The sequence below is a fragment of the Macrosteles quadrilineatus genome, unplaced genomic scaffold, assembly GCF_028750875.1.
Source record: "Macrosteles quadrilineatus isolate MER2022 unplaced genomic scaffold, UCM_ALF_1.0 Scaffold_2__2_contigs__length_208266976, whole genome shotgun sequence".
Lineage (NCBI taxonomy): Eukaryota > Metazoa > Arthropoda > Insecta > Hemiptera > Cicadellidae > Macrosteles > Macrosteles quadrilineatus.
The window spans coordinates 177,586,480-177,608,572 of NW_026542595.1; the positions used below are offsets into that span (position 1 = coordinate 177,586,480).

At 34.8% G+C, this 22,093-nt stretch overlaps 1 protein-coding gene across 1 annotated transcript in view; it reads left to right on the plus strand.

Annotated features, from left to right (window-relative positions):
• The first annotated feature begins 394 nt into the window (after positions 1 to 394).
• LOC128984203 (protein dachsous-like) overlaps positions 395 to 22,093 on the plus strand; it is a 231,348-nt gene continuing 209,649 nt past the window's right edge. The window contains exon 1 of the mRNA XM_054403501.1: positions 395 to 564. The gene's annotated coding sequence lies outside the window, so the exon portion shown is untranslated. The remainder of the gene's footprint in view (positions 565 to 22,093) is intronic.

Consider the following 22,093-nt stretch of genomic DNA (forward strand, 5'->3'; position numbering starts at 1 on the left):
TCAACTTTTTTATACTGTAACCATAAAGGTCATTGAAATAGCCAGAACAACAGTCTGAAAACAATTCACAGATATATATACAAGAACGCATATAACAAAACTGGAAAACACATAACGCAGAAACCGCGCATCACTACTACAAACGTAAGAAGCCCCCCGAAATAATGAAATAGCCGGGGGGCACGGAACGGCCGGCGGAGGAGCGAGACGAGAGAAGGGGGGTGAGGAACCTGGTAAGGTATGCATAATGTATCCATCCACGGAGTAACCGAGTGGGACGGGGGAGGGGGAACCGAGGCGGCCGGCGTTCCGACATCCCAGGAGAGAACGGGCAAAACCTGTCTTGGAGCGCGGCCCTCCGTCGCTTCGTCTACACGGTCCCAGTGTAGTGGTAGTGTTGCTGCCAGCAAAGCTATAGCCGTACGCGCTCCGTCTACAGTGTTTCTGTAGCTAACACAAGATAGTGCTGTACCGTGCCACAGTAGTGTGTGTGTGTGATGGGTGCTGTGCAGTGATAGTGTGTGCATACCAGTCATGGATAACCACTAGGATACACCCTGTAAGGTGAGATTCGCCTAGCGCTGTATGCCTGCCTCGGCTGGGTTAGTGATCTCCGCATTTGAATACAGAATTGATTATCCGCTGTTTTGGTAACGTAGTAGTAGTGTTTAGCTAGTTTGGTTATGTTTTGAAAATATTTAGTGAGGTAGACGTAGGCCTATAATTCGTATTGTTTAAGTTGAAGTTTGCGGAATCGAAATGAAGGAGAATACCATAATGGTAATTGTATGGGGAGAATGTAGAAAGAAGTGCAGCTAATTTGCTACACTACAGTACTGAAATACAATTCAATTATCTAATACAAGTACACAACAATATCCCTAAGTAACCCTAAGTGTTATCGTAGGCCTCATGAAACATATTACAATGTTAATGCCGACGTTATATTTATTTTCACATTATACCATGCTACAAAGATGCTGTGTATCGTTGAAACCCTAAAACACAATAATCTTAAAGAATACTTCAATATATTTTAGCCAAACCATTCCATTATTGAAGTGGAGGTACTGTACATTTAATAAGTTTTATTCTTCCGATAATATTAACGCCCGTCCTTATATGCAAAGCAAAAGTTCTTGGAATTCCTCAAATCATCCATTTTATGATATAAGTTTATGAGATACATAAAAAAACACATCATAACACAACAATAAAAACCACCTAAAACGCTAAAGGAAAATGATACCTTAAATTAATAAACTGCCCCTCGAACTGTGGGACGCTTAAAGAGACTTTAACGGTGGTAGAAACGAAGTCTCAAGCTGAATCTGCAAAAACTGATGTACTTTTTGTAGAAATTAATCTTTGGTTCAGATAGGAATTTTTCTATTGATATTTTAGCTAGGAAGTTGTCAGGGAAGATTTTAAAGAGTTTGTTTAAATCTTGGGACCACTTTAGACTTTCGACCACGAAAAAGATTCGTTCTGCAGGATGTGCACTGTCCAGGATGTCTCTGGTCCGTTGACATTAGCCAGGCTGGACATGTGTTTAGCCTCATAACCCAGGGTCAACGTAGCACACATGGCTAGACAAACACTTGAAATCTACTTCTTTTGTCATTTCTAAACACGAAAACCCTGCGAACTGCTGTATTTCTAAATTTTTCACCTAATCAATACATCTTTGAGGATTTTCATCTTCAGACAACGTTGTTATTTTGGTTATGGTTTATTGAAGTTTAAACAATTATAATTTTATAATTACATAGTTGACGGGAGTACAGAATAAAACAAATTTCTCCTCAAAGTATAGCCTACGTATTATTACAATATAGGTACATAGCCTTGTGTTGGTTAGCCTTCAATGGGCCTACTAAAAAACTGTTTTGGTTTAGGCTATATCATAAAATATCAAATAATTGTAGGTTAACAAAGTACGATTAGCTGAACAAAATACATAATACACACGTTTTCCAAATTATAATGTTTTCCATGCTGTATGAAACACACATTATGAATCCTATTACGTTTGTTTTCTGGTATAGGCATATACTTATATTACGTTTTTTATTGGCATATGAAATGAAAACGATACCGTAGGCCTAAACCTTCTTTAACAGTGTATTAATGGAATTAATTTGATACATTTGGTCGCTTATTGCTCAGTACAAAAACAATTTTATACGAACAGTCACCCAAAACTTTATTTTAAGCTATGTCCAGCAGTTCTAATTGGCACCTGATCTATGTTTGCATTGATTAAGCAACGTAGCTACATGAAAAAAGTATCAGAAATGTGTAATTTCATAACTTTTACATTTTTTCTAAATTGTTGCTACATTTACACTGCACTAACAAAATAAACAAATACAATGGCACAGTTTCATCTCATAACATATTCTTTAGTTTTTTCTGCAAAACAATAACCTGTAGGCTACTATAGTAAATACCAATCTTCGCAACGTTAGATTGAGAGTAGGCCTACCCAAAACCAAGAGCATTCATCGAAATTATTTTCCTCTGACAGTGCTTCAGCAATCCAAAATCGTAGACCCGAACTCCGTTGTCTCCGAAAGAGAGGTTTCTTTCTAATTGTTTTGTTAATTATAAGACGGCGGGAGAAGCTTCGGTCCAAGGGGCTAGCGAGCGGAGCGAGAGAGAGAGACAGGACGATGAGCGAGAGAGAGAGGACGATGAGGTTAGGCAGGTCGGCCGGCTGGCATTCCTTCGTTCAACACCCCACACCAACAAAAAGTCGAGCCGAATCTGCCACTACCAATACCCATACCCTTGCTCCACCTCGGCTTTCTCTGCACTTTTCACGAACAATGGCTAAGAAAACGGGTGATTAGGCGATAACTCAGGAGCCCTAGTGGTCAGAGGTCGAAGAGGTTGGTGAATTGAAGCTTGTAGATTGTATTTTAGTGAGTTTACTCTAGATTTTGAAACGTGTTTTGGTATTCTAAGCATTTCACGTTCAATGTAATACCGGGTTTCTTAATTAATTGCTAAGAAAGAACATGGTTGGAGGATAAGTTTTAGTTCTTGCAGTCATTTGTAGACATCCTTGTTTGTATGTGAATCTTTTTTAAATGCGTTTACTCCTGTTTTGGAACGTTATTTAGTATTCTAAATTCTTCACATTGAATCATTTCCGGGTTTCTTGATGAATTGCTTAGAACATAGTTTGAGGCATGAGTTTAAAGTAATTTGTTGATATATGTTTTGATTAAAGCTTGTAGTTTGTGTTTAGGTGTGTTTCCATCAGTTTTGAGTCATCATTTGGTATTATGAGTTCTTCACGTTCAATGTAGTCTTGGTTTCTTGATGAATTGCTTAAGAGCATAGTTTGTAGTATATTTTTGAAGTTTACCCAGTCATTTGTACATACTCTTCTTGTAAATTGAAAATTGTACATTCTGTTTTCATTAGTTTACGCCAGTTTGAGAAGTTGTTTGGTACTTTAAGATCGTAACCCTCTATATGTTCTTGGGGTTTCTTGACAATTTGCTAAGAACATTGTTTGGAGAATAGGAGAATAACTTCACAGTTCTTGAAGTCATTTGTATTGTAGGCATCTTTATTAGAAGCACCCGTTAGTTTTTGCACAATCTTTAGCTTTTCATCCTGTGTTCTTTGATGTAAGGATAGATATTTTGTGACGGATGATTATATCAATGTATGATAAGATGTCAGTATTTTATTTCTTGTGACGGCGAACTAGAGGTTATAATAGGCTATGATTCTGAGAATTTACTGGATTCAGGCAGTATGCTAATATTTTTATGTCGATTTGTAGTAGAATGGCTAGGTTGCGTTAGTGAGTGATTATAGATGGCCAAATCGTATTTATTTTTCAACAATATGACACATTATTTATGATCTTTAGTAGAACTGTGTTTCTTAGAAGTTTTGATCGATTGGATGTCAATATTCGGTAGTTTGTTCATTTCGGTAGCTTTTCTTAAACAGTTGATGGAAGACAAGATTAAATTGTTACTCAGGATTTTCTGTAGTTAGTTATTGGCATATTAACTGCGTATTTCATAAAGACCGTGTAAAATGCTTATTTTGGGAGATTTGATCAGTGTTGACATTAATAATTTTGTAGTCTGCGTTCGTCCCTTTCTGTGTGTAGATAGTTCAAACACTTGTGACTAAGAGATAAGACTAAAAAGTCAGAGGTCAATTGTAGAGCACCAATTGTAGCTTGAAGAGTATGTTTCGTGGAAGCTATGTTATTCTATTTACTGTATTCAGTTTTTCGGGATTTAAAGTTAACGTACATATTTCTTTTCATATAGCTGGAAAACGGGTGTTAAAAGGATCACAATAACAGGCTATATTTTCCGTCAAGGAGTAGTGGTAGCTTAAAAAGAATAGTTGTTTAAGTAAAGAGTTTCTAGGAAGTAAGGTTTTGTGACGATATTACATTTCCTGCATTAAAATTATCCTCCCTTTTCTTTCTAATAGCTAGATTATAGACGATGCAGGATAAAAATGTTTTTGCTTTCAATGTTTACTGTTGGATATATTTGTAGATTGCAGCTTGGATATAGTATATCGAAGTCACGTTATTTTTTTACGATTCAGTTCCTGATGTAAACAAACCTTACTCGATACCCATAACCCTTCCAATCGACGTACCGGTATGCAGATACTACAAAATAAATTTATCCTATTGAGATGTACATATTGTGACCGAGAAATAGGCGACGTTGCTCGTTGGTAGCACATTTTTGAGTTTAAGATACATCTAGCTATATTTTTATCGTAATATGGCTACAGTATTTGAAAGAACAAGGGTTTATCACTAATCAAGTGAATCATTTAAGCTATGCAGTAGTGATGTTTTTGAATCTTGTGAGGTAAATTTTACAATTTAAACTGTTTGATTCTTTGCACGGACCATTGTCTTGGCGGTTCCCTAATGAAAACCTTTACAAAAGGTTACTGAGGCATAATTAAAGGTTTAATTTACTGTTATCGATACACCACGTTAACAAATTAGAATCCTTTAAAATTATTGTTTCTTTCGATCAAGGCGCAGTTTTCTTTCAATGTTATGTTCTTTGCAGTGCTCATCATAAATATCAATTATCCCCCTCAAAAACAATGCTGTAATATTAAAATATCGTCCTCCTTGTAATTGAACAAATAACATACGTCATCCTCTCTACAGTGTTAGTTTTCAAGACAAAAGTAAAAAGTTCACACTGTACATACCAATTATTGTTTGTATTTATTAAATAAGGTAGCTGTGCTGATAAAAGCAGTTTAGGAACTAAATGACCAAAAATTGATCTTTGGCTCATAGAAAAATTAACTTAGAATGACTAACAAACACAACATTTTCTTAAAAGTTTTTTAAGATGGATGTGGTTAAAACGGGTTATTAAATTTTAATCTAGAACCCTTTTTAAATACAGCAATAGATCTTAGGATATGATTTGGTTCATTCTTAAATACATGTATTAAGTAAAACTACACTCTATCCATATATTTGTTATGGTTGAAACACAATAGACTCGCATGACAACGATTTAATTATATTTTGAAGTACACACACTACTACACAAAATATTAATAACAATGTAAATTTATTTTCATATTTGAAAAATTCCCATCGATCATGCTAAACGAGAAGATTTTCTTAAAAAATCTTAACTTATCCCATTTCATCTTTGCCAAAAACCCCCAAAACACCACCAGAGTAACATGAACGTATCAACCGGTTTTAATAATTTCACAGTAAGTTGATGTGGTATTTATTTTATATTAGGCATTCGGAAAATAAAACAGATAAAATATCAGAACAGTATAAATTTACAATGTTGCTAGGTCTTGATGAAGTAAACGTTAGATTTTTCAACAGAGGCTGTACAAATATGGTATATAATGTTTATAAACAAAAAGTATTAGGTCTGTAACTTTGTTGTTTATTTTATAATTGAACACTCCATAACGTATTTATTATATAAGCTAACAAGTAAAAAAAATCTTATTAAGAAATGAAACTGACATTGTTCCGTAAAATAATGTTACATATTTTATGAGAAATAAATTATTCACGAAGGCTTAATGGTCCCTTGATTGACAGTTTCAAGTCTGTAAACTGTTGTTATAGTACAAAATATTCAAAGGATTTGTGTTTGTTCAAGTGGCTTGGTACAGCAGATATTGTTTTTGTATTCAAATAAAATGAAATAAAAATGTTAACTAAAATAATGTCAACACAAACAAATAAATAAATAATTAAAGTAATTCTTAGCCTGTTTTTTATTTTAGACCCTAAACACTAAATTGTATATTTTATCATGCTGATTAAGTGAAACCAATACATAAACACACACACCCACAAAAACAGAATGCAATCCAGAACCTTTTTCAAGCACGTCTAAGCTAAAACAACTATTAAATGATTTAAACAAATCTTGTGTGGCTCGAAGGACCAAATTTGAAATAAGCTAGAAAATGTCAAAAGAATTACAACTTTAGATATACATTTGGAAACAATGAACTGATTATGTAAGCAAACACTATCGTGAAATTCACCCCGCCGCAACATTCTGCAACAAAAAGCGAAACAAGATTTCAGTTATGTCACATTATTCCGCGGTGAGCCCAAGAATGTAAAAAGAAACCCAGATTAGTTGGATAGGGAATGAGTAACCGTCTGGGGACAACGTAAAGCAGACGTTCATTAGAAGAATTCGATCAAGATAATAGTGGCAGGGAGTTGCAGTTGTACTTCAATGTGATTTGTACGCCTGCGCTGTTCACTGCACATGCGCAGAAGACGCAGTGGATTTGTGCGCATGTGCGAGGCTAGCGCTCCATCCCCTGCGCGAGGCTACTTTCCCCGGAATTGAGGCTATGTCGTCATTTAGAAACTAAATGCAAGGTGTATTGAGTATAATGTACATAGGCGAGTGCAATGATCTAGTTACAGTAGGCTAGTCATAGACGATTGATGTAAACATTGTTGTAGGATGAGTATTGAGGTTATGTCGTCATTTAGAAACTAAATGCAAGGTGTATTGAGTATAATGTACATAGGCGAGTGCAATGATCTAGTTATAGTAGGCTAGTCATAGACGATTGATGTAAACATTGTTGTAGGATGAGTATTGAGGTTAAGTCGTCATTTAGAAACTAAATGCAAGGTGTATTGAGTATAATGTACATAGGCGAGTGCAATGATCTAGTTACAGTAGGCTAGTCATAGACGATTGATGTAAACATTGTTGTAGGATGAGTATTGAGGTTATGTCGTCATTTAGAAACTAAATGCAAGGTGTATTGAGTATAATGTACATAGGCGAGTGCAATGATCTAGTTATAGTAGGCTAGTCATAGACGATTGATGTAAACATTGTTGTAGGATGAGTATTGAGGTTATGTCGTCATTTAGAAACTAAATGCAAGGTGTATTGAGTATAATGTACATAGGCGAGTGCAATGATCTAGTTACAGTAGGCTAGTCATAGACGATTGATGTAAACATTGTTGTAGGATGAGTATTGAGGTTATGTCGTCATTTAGAAACTGGAAAATGCAAGATGTATTGAGGAAAAGGTGCATATAGGAGTGTAGATAGACAGTAGGCTAATCAAAAATAAATTACGTAAAAATGCTTTACATAAGTTATGTTGTCTGCATAATGTCACCATTTAAATTTCCCAAATAACTTTGATGAATTGTATACAAAATAAGGCTATTGTGCCTGAAAAGGCATATTAATTTTAGAGCATATGAATCTTGGGGATGGTTTAGGTTAAAAATACGTCAAATAACACTTGTAATAATATATTTACACGTGTACTGTTTACTCACAAGACGGTAAATAAATCTTCTACGTGTATTTACCGTCTTGTGAGTAAACAGTATAAGTGTAAATATATTATTACAAGTGTTATTTGACGTATTTTTGTACTTCTAGGTAATTTAATAGCACGTACGGTACTGACTAGGAAGTTATTTAGGTTTTTATATAAATGGATTGAGTAACTTACCTATATCAAAGTTTAATCCGTGGCAACAGTTAAATCCATAATGAGTACGGAATAAGTCACAGCTTTAAGATCCACCCTTCTCATTTGGATATTGATTTTAGTACTACTACATGGAACAAATTTCTATGTGGTTAGTTAAGTAATATTGTTGTTGACCATATGAATAGATCTAATTTACCTTTTTATGCTGGACAAAATAAAATTCAACCTCTTTATAGTTTTACGATTAAGAATATAGTTGACAAGTTTCATGTAGCGTATATAAGTGAGCTCATATATTGGTACAAATTTTATACTTGTATAATCTTGTAGCCAGTTAACATTTTCTACTTAAATGTAGCGATGCTATCAATTAATTTATAATCACTTTAGGCGGCATAGTTTTCATAAATAAATATCAGTATATAATAATGCCTTTTCAAATTAGTAGAAATATACAACAAAAATTCAACCAAGGAAATATTTGAAAAGCGACTTAACTTTTTTGAGTACTGCCCAAAGTTCTTACTTGCCCAAGAATAAATAAGCTTGCTAAATATATTATTTAGGAAAGTTGATTTGAAACAAACTTGTAAGCCAATCTTCAAACCCAGGACTTATTTCTAGTAGTTTTTAAAATAAGCGTTACGAAAAATAGACATAACATTAATTTAGTTTAGAGTCAGCGTATGTTCCTAAACGTGAACTTGGCAGTATTTTTTATTAATTACTTCTTTATCAGCTTCGTAGGCACCCAAAAGGCAAAAATAGCAAATTAAATTTTTGCCTATTGGGTCTGATGGATTGGAGTGTCCAATCGATCTCCACACCATATTTTACATGCATTTATCTCTTGTTAGTCAACAGTATAAGTGGTTTTTGTTTTTATTAAGAATATTTTTATGAGACAAACGTATCCAATAAAAACTACCCAATAAATCTACTCAAAACACTTTCCATGCATTTCCTTGACCGAGGCATTTGGAAATCTTTTAATCACGTGACATGCTGACTGCTGACAGGTGTAAAAAAGCAATATAGGCCTAAGGCGTCTTTTACAGTTTATTAATTAAATCTAACTACCCTGGAAGCTCGAAGGTTCTTCGGTCAGTAACATACGATAGATAGCAGCAGTGTCGCGCAGGTCACAGAGGTCATGTGCTGCGTAACGCCCAGGAATGTGGCTGCGCCGAAACTCACAACGCCGAAACTGTACAAATCACACACTTTTCGACCGAACGATCCACCTACCGGAGAAGCTGTAGACGTTTGGAAACTATTTACTCAATTAAGCATACTTCGGTAATGTTAAGTATTTAGTATGTGATGTCTGCCTCATGCTAAGTTCAATGACGAACCCTACAAATGAATTTCTGGCCGAAATATTTTAATTACCGATTTTTGCAATTAGGACGACGCGTATGCTCAAATTGATCCGCGGTCAGAGAATAGTTTTGTAACATACAAACTGATCCGGGGGTCTGGCAGATAGATACAGTAATAGGGTCGCTTGAAACATGTGAATTGATCCGCGGGTCGTTGAGGGAATGAGGGAAATTCTTCCTAACCTCTACTGGTAAAATAAGGTGAATAATACCACAGACTATAGACCATTAATGGTGTATTGATTTTGATGACACATAAGTATTTCCTTACACCCACTAATATGATTTAGCATATTAGCTCAATTTAGCTATTTAATTTGGCTAAATATAGCTAGAACATTTTATAGTCTTTGATTTAGTTAATTGTATGTAAAAGAAGTTCTTCCAATAAAATATAAAAAATGATTAGACCGTCAAAATTCGTTAAAAACCTAGGGGCAGTTCTAATCATCCAATAGAGCCCTAGCAATGTAAATGAGTATACTGTAGATGTATTTAGGTAGGTTTATAATAATAAAACTAGGTTTTACTAATGAAAGACCATAAAATAGGCTAGCTATATTAAGCCAAATCCACTAAATCGCTAAATTTAGCTAATGAGCCAAATCATATTAGTGGATAACACAACTTATAAAAATAGATACTTTATGAGCAAGACATGTAAATCAACAGGAAAAAGTTGTATAAAATGAAGAATGTGAAATTAATAGTTTGAAAGATACAATGATTGCTTACCCAATAATAACGAGGCTCCGACTAGCGAAACCCGGCTTGATAATAGGTCTAATGTTTACCGGTATAAAGTCCTGCCAACCTAGTGAAAATATAGTGTTAATAGAATCAGCTAAGTATAATGGTAAAATAATGATCAAGATAGAGATTTCGGTACAAAGTATACATTTTTCGTTGTCAACCCCATGGATACCAACAGCAATTCCTAGGGGAAAATGTTATTTCATGTTAAAATAAAATTGGTCCAGGTTTTGTAGATATTTCACTTAACTCGTGCTTGTTAATTGTATATTGGAATAAAATTTAAGTAATTGTCAATGTACTAATATGCCAAGAGTTGAGTAACAATAGTAACATGCATATTTATCAGTGTGTTTCTTTTCCCGGTCCACAAAAATTTAGAAAGTGTTTAACGAAATTATGAATCAGGAAAATATTACTTGTTTTGTTCCTGTAGCTATCTTTCTTTAGCTTATCACAATAAACTTTAGTCATTTGAATGTAAAAACAAAATATGTAAAATGTGTCAAAATGTAAACAGTGAGGAAAAATCTATTTTAATCTATAGCTATACAATTACGACAATTGGTCATTGTTAGCTTTGGTAAAAACATGTAATATTAATTTAATAACAGATATAACATCAATTATCTAACAATAATGTACACCAACCAATCATACATAGATTGCATTATTAATAATTCCAAACAACAGTGCACGAGTTGTAATCCTTTTAAACAAACTTAGGTATCTGAGAAATCAAATTTTTATATGTATCAGAGATATTCGAAAAACTACTCATCTTCTTTTCACCAACAATACACTACAAGGGCAGTGGTTTCGCGCCCTCCCGGGGCACCTGCTGGGCTTTGTCCCTTGGTAAACATTGGCGTCAAGTGCTAGGGACGGGAACTCGACGATAAATCTTACTCTGTGTTATATATACTACTCACTATATATAACACTCAGTTACTCTGTGTGCTACGATAACAGATGGTGTTTATCTATGTCACGACCTGACATTGGTACAGACTGTGGGATTGTTGGTTTTAATTGTTGTCTACACATCTGCCCAGTGGCTTTACCACCCCAATTCTCGTAGAAGGATGCTGGCTGGTCTAAATCTACAGTACTTTGTGTGTACAATAGCTTGGTGTGGGTTAGAGTTTTATAAATTATCGTGTCTTCAAGTCCAATCAAATTTAGTTAATTTTCAACAGAACTAGCTGCTCTGTCCCCTAACGTATGTGTTATGATATAAGGTGGGATGGGTTGATACAGGAACGGTTATAGAATCCTTTTTTTATTTCCATTACCAACGACATAGTTTTAGAATAAATAATCAATGACAAAGTTGTTGAATAAATAAACCTACCACATAGTTGTGTAACATATAATATTTCATTTGTTTGGATCAGCTGTCTAAAATTGTGAAATAAGAATTTGCCACTTCTGCTTGTTTACATTGTCAACGCAGAAGTAAACATTGCAAATTTTGTCATGATTCCATGGGATATCCATATTTACTTTTGAAAACCTCACCTCAAAACTTTGGACGTCCAAGGGACGAAGCCCGAGAGGAACTCAGGGAGGTGAATAGGCCTAAGACATTCCTTCATATATGGGACATAAGTTAAAAATTATTTCATATAACAAAACAGCAATACTGTACTTATAAGTGTGTAAATTCGTGTTCCTTTAAGTCTTAGAGCCTGCAAATTATCGAAAAATCTGACTAAGAAATGCACTAGGAAAATCTCCATATGTTAAAAGTATGTTTAGATCTTTGTTTCTTTAAGTCTTAGAGCCTGAAAGTATTAGTTTGTAGAAGCCTGGAAATCTGCATGAATTTTAAAACCAACTTTCTGCAGATTTTATCAAACAAACATGTCCATAATATGTAATATTATAGACGAAAAGAATTAAATATAGACCGTCAGCTGTGCTGCGGTTACCATAGTTTCTGGCGCACACCGCTGGGAGTGCCATGTAGTTGCGACCTACGAGCTAAGTAACTACACGGCGCTCCCAGCGGTGTGCGCCAGAACCTGGTTACCATGGTAACCACTGCAAGGCTGTAATATGCAATTTAACTCAAGACAATCAACTATTTAGATCAATAGGCTAAGTACTATTTTAACTTGACATTCGTTCCTGAACCATTCCACCAACTATTCTCACAAGCACTCCAGAGGCTCGCTTACAAAAGACCGCGCAACTGACCACCGAAGGCCTGATACCTGATAACGGCGAACGTATCATTGCGAAAGCCGACTCTTCCGTAATGATCGGAATAAGGGAAAGGAGACAATTAAGATGATTCATCGATAAAGTGAAAACGAACGTGTAACATGTACAGGTGGTGTCCATGCGTGATCCTGATTTTTATCTAATAGGTCAAACATTCGCTTAGGGCATTTCTGTGGTTCTGCAACTATTGTAGAAGATTTGCTCGGCGTGCCGTTCTCCCCATGTGTTGCATATTACTGTAATTTTATAGGATGCCTATGCGAAGGTCCCTCTCGCTGTTCCCCACGGTACGAACCACAAACCCTTCCACGTCGTAGGTCAGAGGTGACGCTGCTAGAAATGGTTTATGTTTTATAATTGTTAGTCTCGTACGTTCTCGCCGTTAAAGGCTTTTGTAACCGTTTGTTTACTTGGAACTGAATTGTAACCCAGAACTTAAAATACTCTCGTTGTAGACAATTAGGGATGCTAGTAGCCACTGGAAATATTTAATTTTCTCTATGTTGAAAATTGGTAAACTTGCTTTATTGTTTTATAGAGTAGTATAACGTGTGACCTTAATTTTCGTTCATGTTTTAAGTGGTTCTCACAAATATAGCTAAGAAACAATAACAATAACAGACTAGCAGTATTGATTGGTTAAAAAACTACAAAGTCATCTCACTTAATTTTTGTGTATAATCTTTGGCGATAAACTGAGTAACATTGTACTAAGTTGACTTCAGCATTTTTTGCTAAAATGTTTCTGACTCTCGACTCAATAAATACTATTCACATTTAACGCTCTTTACGGCAATGCTTTACGCACATCTAAACCATACACACTCAATATATAGGTAGCAGACAGTAAGAATTAATAAACCTATGCATTATAAATGATTAGAAGATGACGTTCCTGGCTCAAAATCAATGGAATTCCTTCTCCACTTCGTTACCCCTAACCTTGCAACTATAGCTCAATAGCTCACTTGCCTAGTAACGTTAGCTAGGTCACTTACTTCATAGACCTATCATGTTACTTATGTTATACTAGTGCTTACATTGTGTTAGATAAGCCTTGGTAGACAGTTCCAGATAATGTTATTTAGTGGACAATAGTCGCTCCATATTGCTTTGTTTAGGAACAATCACTAAACAAAATCTGTATCTGATGAACGTGGTAGACAGTAGAGTACCTGTATAGGTAATGTGGCGTTACGCCGGTAGCAGATCTATAAACCAGTTGTAAAAAAAATTATGTGAAATGTTTTTGGTAAAATGTACAATACAGATACAGTTTTACACGACTTAATTCTTTCGCTGGATAGGTTGGAATCTTAAATGTTACGTTCCACTCAGTGCTTAGGTTATGTAGCTTAAAAAAATTGTTGGAGAATTTACGTTGTTACAAACGGTAGCGTTTGGCAAATCCACGATGACTTCTGGTAAATTTACGTTGCTACGTAGCAAGTTACCAGCCAGTAGTGGTACTTAGTGTACCTTAATGGAAACTTGGTGGCACAGTTACGTTGTAAACCTGTAGCACTTCACCAAACCAGTTGGTTTCCAGGCAAAACTACGTTGACTTCTGGTAAAGCTACGTTGCTACGTAACAAGTTACCAGCCAGTAATGGTACTTAGTGTGCCTTAATAGAAAGTTCGTGCAACAGTTACGTTGTAAACCTGTAGCACTTCACCAAACCAGTTGGTTTCCAGGCAAAACTACGTTGACTTCTGGTAAAGCTACGTTGCTACGTAACAAGTTACCAGCCAGTAATGGTACTTAGTGTACCTTAATGGAAACTTGGTGGCACAGTTACGTTGTAAACCTGTAGCACTTCACCAAACCAGTTGGTTTCCAAGCAAAACTACGTTGACTTCTGGTAAATCTACGTTGGTATGTAACAAGTTACCAGTGGTATCGGAAGCCGTAGTTAGCGTATCTTAATAGAAAACTGGTGGCAAATTTACGTTGTAAAAACTGGTATCTTTTTGCCAAACTATTTGTACGAAAATTTGGCTACCATTTCGGTATAAGATTAAGCTCTCAAACAGTAGTGGTAAGCTAAAATGTAATAGCTTGGTAAAAAGACGTTGAAGAAGAAGCCCCCGTATGTAGAGCAGCTGCTACGTATTCCTACGCCAGTAAACACAACGTTAACGTAGTCCGCGGCGTAGTAGAGCCAGAAACAGTCGCGTTACCGAGCGGAATTCGGCCGAGATGAGCCTGAGCCCGCATTGTTCGACTCTCGGTAATATTTTACTCCCAAATTCGGCAGACTGCCGCAGGGCGTATGAGCCAATGATAAATCTCGACCGACCGGCGCATGGCCGTCACCTCGCCGTGGTAATAGGGAATACGCGCAACGCGCTCTTTGTGTTTAGTATGATACCATCAGTACAATAGTTTGATACTTCGATAGTTAATTGTTTAGTGTGTTTCAAATAAAACAATTGGTATAGGACGAAACTACTATACTTTGAGCCATGGAGAATTACAATCACAGGTTTGGGAATGTGATGGATTTTTTTGGGAATATATCGTTACGTAGCAGTTTGTCAAAGCTTTGTTAAAAATTTTCCGTAAAAAAATGTAATTTAAGAAATTCTTGACGCAGTCACTTTTAACTACTTAAAACACCATTTTCTGTGGTAAAGCTTGTTAAATTGACCTTAAAGTATCTTACTACTTTGACAGTGTGTTTTGAAAATACAGTACCACCCTTTAAGCTTTCACAGCACAAATTTCTATCTACACATTCCAATATTTAAGAGGAGATTTGCCTTTAATTATTTTAAACTTATCAACCTAATAAACATCTTGGACCACAATTTGGGTTTGTACCTTTTGGAATGCTTGTGTGCCTCATCCCCTAGTTTGAGACAAAAATAATAGTGCTTGCTAGGAGTATCATATTACATTTAGTTTCTTTTAGTTTACATCCCTTGAAACTTGCTTTCTTTGTGTCCCTACGTATACGTCCAGACTATTACGTTTCCGTTTCTATACCAAGGTAGTAATAAATCAATCCATACAATACACTGTGGAAACATGCCTAGGTATACTTTTTAAGATCACTTCAATACAAAAGATAACATCGCTGTATTTACTTAGCTCAGTGAATGTAAGTCCTTGGAAATTGTCGCACGACATACTAGATATCTCTTTCACAGAGTTATGTTGTATACCACTTGGCAAGCCGGCAACCTCATAATCTTTTATTGGTAACGGTAAAACAGTATCTCGATTATTGCTTCATCATTTACTTGTTCCTTATTTTCTCTGTCGATAAAGTATGATTCTTGGTATGGAAACAGGGAGGCCTTTTCCGTTAATTCACTAACACTAATTTGTATATTAAGTTAGGACTGTGTTAACAGAAAAGGTCCATAAATATAGTCCTAACCTAACCTATTTTAGCCTAATATATAATTAGTGGTAGTGAATTATCGGAAAAGGTAAACGAGGGAACAGAAACAGGTTTAAGATTCAGAATAGAAAAGATGGTAAATTGAGATCATAAAGTAACAAAATACATTGTTAAAACATCAACGCAAGTTACGATCAAGTCAAATTATGTATGTTTGAGATACTTCAAGAATTGTAAAGCGATTTTGTCTTCAGGTTAGAAAGAATCTTTACGTACTTTTCAGATGTAGAAGAAGAACATATAAACCAAAACCGTGCTGTAAAGTACGTATAATATTATTGAATCAAACACAAAACAGCTTTTCCAACTGAAGATATGCAGAAATAAAACTGGCACGAACAACAAATAGTGACAGCTTAAGCCAGACTATAGGTTTAGGTGGATTTTAGCAGAGAAGTAAAGATGAAGCCTAGATTACATACTTCTTTGTGATTTTAATAGTTATACTTGACTTACTGTATTTGCAAAATTCGAATTAAATTGTAAAAAGGTACATTTTTGTGATTTAGGCCTAACTTCCCCTTGAAATGATTAGAGAGGAGAGAATCAGAGTGGTTAGAACAACATTTAGCATGATTTGAGTACCAAATAAGAAGAGATTTTTACCTTGAACTATTTCCTTCTTTGTAAATCTTAGTGTCTTGAAGGTCTTGAGGTGTCTTGGAAGGTGTCTTGAGGCTAAATAGAAAGTTTATAGAGTTTATATTGAAAAGAGAGGAAAACTTTGTTAAATACGTTGATAGAGATAAAAATCACAAAATAATCAACAACAAAAATAATTAAGTACAACAGTTTCATATTTCTCCACCGTGAACACAACACAAAAAACAATAATAATACAAAAGCACATGTTAATATTCTAAAATCCCAAAACATGTTGGAGCCAGACTAATGGCACAAATATTTAAATGTCAAAACTTGTATGTCTTGGAGACAGACTAAGGGCAAAATAAATCAATAGAACACTTAACAACCCTCAATCAAAATCTAATGAACCTAATATCATAGATAAAAAATACTCCCTTAGTAGATTTCTCATCCTTATGGAACAGCTGAAGACAATTTTATTGTTAGTTCTGTACGGTTTATGTAGAGGTCGTGTTTTGTTTACAATTTGTTTCCCGTTATTTCAGCCATTTAAAACCTCGTTTAACCAAATAATACGATCTAATCATAAACAATAACTTGTCCCCTAGTTATATAACCAAACAGTAAAGCACAAATCAAGAAATTAACCCTAAAACAATGGAAACAAAGTTTCATTGACACTAGCGCCTTTGTGTCACGTACATGAACTAGACACGAAAAACGTGCTTCAAAATTTACAATGGGATGAGAGGTCTGTTGGTTAGTCTATGCTAATATGTTTAGGTAATGTAAACATTATTTTATTTTGTACACACGTTATTTACTCCAGTGCTGTTCAAGCAATGGAAGTAAAAAAACTGCAGGGTAAAAAAAATCATTGCTCCATTTATTTATTACGCTGACCACAAACTCTCGAAGTATTTGAAACAATCTTGCAGAAAACCTTTAATCTGAGCGTCGTTAAAACGTAATAATTGAGCAACGTTAAAGCAAATACGCGATACCATTCCGAAGAGCAGTAAACTGAATTGCACTCTTCGTCTCGTAAAAGCAAAAATATATTCACGAAATGCAAAAAAGGCAAGTAGTGAGTAAATATCGCAAATCATGAATCTGACGGCATTTAACGACTCAAAGCCGAGTAAATGGGTCCCAGACATCGTTTGCGCTTCGAAAAGCAAGATTTAATGGTTTTCTGCAAGTAGAAGTAATATACTGTGTTAGTGTTTAAGAGTAGCACGGGAAATAACAGTTTAGTGGATATTTTTTCAGTATCTATTTCACTGACGTTAGCAAATTGGGAAAGTAGGGTCATATACTAACCAACACAAGTAGTCTTCTCATCCCATTGTAAATCTTGAAGCTCGTTTTTCGTGTCTAGTACATGGGTGACACTGGTGGCTAGTGTCGACGATATTGTGGTCAATTTAATGATTTCAGCTTTACTGTTTGGTTAACTAGGGGACGAGTTACTGTTAATGTTTGGATCGTATTTGGTTAAACGAGGATTTAAATGACTGAAATAACAAAATTGTAAACAAAACAAGACCTCTACAGAGCACCGTACAGAACTAACAATAAGATTGGCTTAAGCTGTTCTATGGATGAGAATTCCACAAAAAAAGTGTAATAGGCATTTTGAAAGACGGTAAATGAAGTAAATAGTGGTTTATGCAAGTTTTGGTGGTTAGGCGTACTAAGGTTAACCCAAAAATCAAGGGGAGATGAGTAGAATGGCTTTGGGAGTTTTGTTTCGTAATAAGATGGGTCATTTTTTATAAGCTAACTTACTAAACATAATATTTAACAGTATCATAGATTAAAATGAACACATTAGATAGGCAATGATGAATCTTTACCGAGACGAATTAACAAGATTCTACATACACTTCCCGGTGCGTAATATCCATGCTGAGTGATTAACCTCCTTGGATATTAATTATATTAAGACCTAAGAAAATTTACTTTAAAGCCAATAAAGAGATTACGAACTACCATTTAGCCATTTCCTAGAAAGCAATCCGAAACTTGCATTTCAATCATGAGAAAGATCAGAACTTTTTAAAGTTTAAAACTGGATTGAACTCTCTTTGATCATTATGCTTTTAATAATGGCCTTGGCTTAGAAATCAGCTGATCTTAAGATCAGATGAGTGATAGCAACAACAGATGTCACTACTTATGATGTTATAAGAGATTTTACTAATAAGAACAAAACCGTCATATTAACACTCATCCTTTACTCATCCCACCTTTAAATCTGTGGTTTGTTGATGTCCTAGAGATCTTAGGACTTAGCTGACAATTTAACTCTGACTATATGACTCAAGACAACTTGAAATTTTAAAATCGCACATTGTTCTGTACCAAATCTAAACTCTCAACCGCCCACTAACAGCACAGTTGTATCGCAGACCCATAAGGCCTAAGGACATTCGGCTTGCTATTCTGATGAGGCTCTACAATACCCTAAATGCCCCCTAAATCAGAAACGGCGCAATATGAAACGGTGTTTGGCTGGTGCAGGGGGGGAGGGGGGGGGGTGCCTCGGGCCTTTATTGCAAATCAAACCCACAGTACAGTCTAGCTTAGCACTTTGTACCGAGTACTGTACAAATACCATGCTGTATTTCAAGTTTTGTCCTGAATTATTTTATTTACATTTGCGTATTTATTTTATTTTTCAATCAGTGGGGATGAAAATTAAAATTTTTCGTGTAGAAAAACATATATCTGTATCCCTATGTTTTTGTTAAACGATTCCCAAATGACTAGCCAAATTGTTTAATTAACATATGTTCTTAGACAGATGTAAATATTATTTTATTTATTAAATATTGTATGCTGGACGTTAAAACACATAAGGTAAAATAAAACAAAAGACCACTCAATCAGTGTTATCCAGCTTTTCGATATTAAATTTCATTCTTACTTCTCTGACAGTTCTTTCAACTTGAGCTGCCACAATTTTGCCGTATCATTTTGTACTTGTGAAGTGTTAGTGATTCCGGTTTACTGTGTCATCATCGTGAACTAAAGTATAAATAACAAATCTAAACCAAGGACCGGAGAGTTTAAAATTTTGAAAACTTAAAAAAGCACGAGTTATAATAACGAAGTCATGAGCTTTCTCACTACAGGTTCACATTTGGGTAAGTCCAGTTAACAATTACTTATTCTATACATTATAAGAAATTGCACTAAACAAAATTTAGCGTGAACAAAGGCGTAAAACTATAATCAACTACACTACTCTAAATTTAAGAAGTAAACCTTGATATGCAGAATTTCAAACTGTTCCCAAGTAAACAGATATAAGAGTCTTCATCAGTGGCAGCCAATTTTGAGATCATCATGAGTCATCTCTTTGAGAGAAAAGTTAAATTTGACAGAGCATACCATCATTTGAAGCGGCATGCCGGTGTTATTCTTTAAAATAGGTATAGTTTTGAAAATTTATAATCACGATTATAACATAGAGTATTAGGGAATGAGGAAATTATATTTAAAATATTTGTTTTTCTTTTCTTAACAAATTAATTGTTTAATTAAAGGTTTAATATTAATGATCATTGACTTATTAAGTGGAAGAAATATGACAAAAATAAAATCGTCACTCCCTAGAGGAGCACTAAAACTTAATTTTAACACCTCAATCAATATTTTATCACAACAGGAAATTCGGTTACAAAGTTAACATTGCTCTTATGAGGCTAAAACCCAATATGGCTACCACTGATGAAGTTTCTTAATACAATTAATTATCAAATAGATTTATCTGTGTCAAATACCCAAAAACATTAAAATCATCTAGGCCTATACCTAGTTCCAATTATTGTCAGACAAAACGTGTATTCGATACTGTTTGCTGTTATACTACAGTTTAATTACATCGTGACCAATGTATTTGATTTGAACTACTATTGAGTAGCCTATGCTTAGGTTTTCATAAAATAAACTCTTTTAGGTGCTGATTGTTTAGAAACAAAATCCTCCTCCATTTTCAATCGGTGTCTTGTGTACTTCACAATTAGTACGTTATTATAAAAATCTTTGAAATAGGCTAATCTTCAACCCCAGTTATACCTAGGTATTTTTTTAGTTTGAAAATCAATTATAAAAATTAAAGTCTCGAATTGCTTCCCAACAGCCAAGTGTTATACCCAATTTATATACCTTAGTCGTGAGCTAGAAATCGTTGGGCGTTTACCCCACAGTAGCGGGAGGTAGGTCGGGCGAAGCACTGTAATAATATTTACATGAATAAGTCATTAAGTACATTAGTACCAAGACTAGGTATGGTGACATTGATGGTGAGTCGCTTAACGGGACTGGAATGGAATGTAAGGACCCTTGTGTGTATTGTGGTTAAGATGGTGATTTATTGAATTTACACTTAGTTAAAAGTTACAGGGTCTTTGTAGCAGAAGTATTAGAAAGATAGGCTATTGCTATTGGTTATCGGTAGATAAGTCTTTGAGATTCATGGATTTTAAATATCACACGAAAGCACAAAAATTACGTCAAATAACACTTGTAATAGGCCTAATATATACTTAAAATGTTTACTCACAAGACGGTAAATACCTATGAAATATGATAAGTGGTGATCGATTTCGATTGGACACCAGAATACTGATACATAAATATCATTAAACTAAAAGTCTGTTTCATTAGTTAACCACTCTTATTTTTTTCTGCCTGGAACTCTTTGCACTGCATTGAATACTTGTTTGGTTGTAAAATCGTATTCTAGTCCTTCCTAAAATACTAGACCTGTGCTTACTAGTGCTAATTTAACATTTTATTTCAGTAATGTACCTACTAAATTATCTACTATCGTTTTTTTACTTGTTAATCCCCTGTGGAAAGGTGTGTAACTCTATTTTCATTGTAATACCACAAATTACAAAACAAGGTAGGTCAATGGGTTTTAGTTTTATTTTCCTTTTGCATTCGTAAATTAACCCCTTTGAATTATTTGAAGAATGATCACTTTTTGACTCTTTTGCTGGTGATAGGAGATCAATTAAGTTAAACGAAATGTTTAACACTTTAAAAAGAATTTAAAATGTTAGTTAACAATATAAAACAACGTAAATTTATAGTAATAAGCGCTAAATTAATGCGCATCTTGACCATGCACCATGATAATTTTTTATCGCACTGAAATGTGATGTATTCTGTGTTCACTGGGTGATCTACTAAAAACTATATTGATCAGCTGTTTTACATTGTTGCATTTTTGTCATCTATCTACATAAGAACTCAGATTGCCAACCATCACTGAAACTGAAAAATTACCATTAGACTATTATTATACTACATTCCAAATATAAACTTTATTACTATTTTTCACCTGTAAATTTATCTCTAAAAACATAAAATATCAATTAATGAATACGATAAATACACCTGTAATATCAGCGTCCTTCTAGCATTCTCTAATGAAGCAAATGCCATTTAATGAGGTTCTCCGCCAGAAGAGGCAAAAAGTGCTAAGACGTCCCAAAGGCCGGGTAATAGCTACAAGCATTCCACTATTTACGTATTAAGGATAGTTGCCTACAACAATTACGTCTGCATTTCTTACCACTGTCTATTTTTTGCCACGTCATGTTAGGACACGACAGAAACGCGTATAAGGTCTTCCCCTCTCATACATTTTTCATTCCATCCTACAATTGGATTATTTATTTTTCCTCGGTTTCAATGTCTTTATAGGAGAATG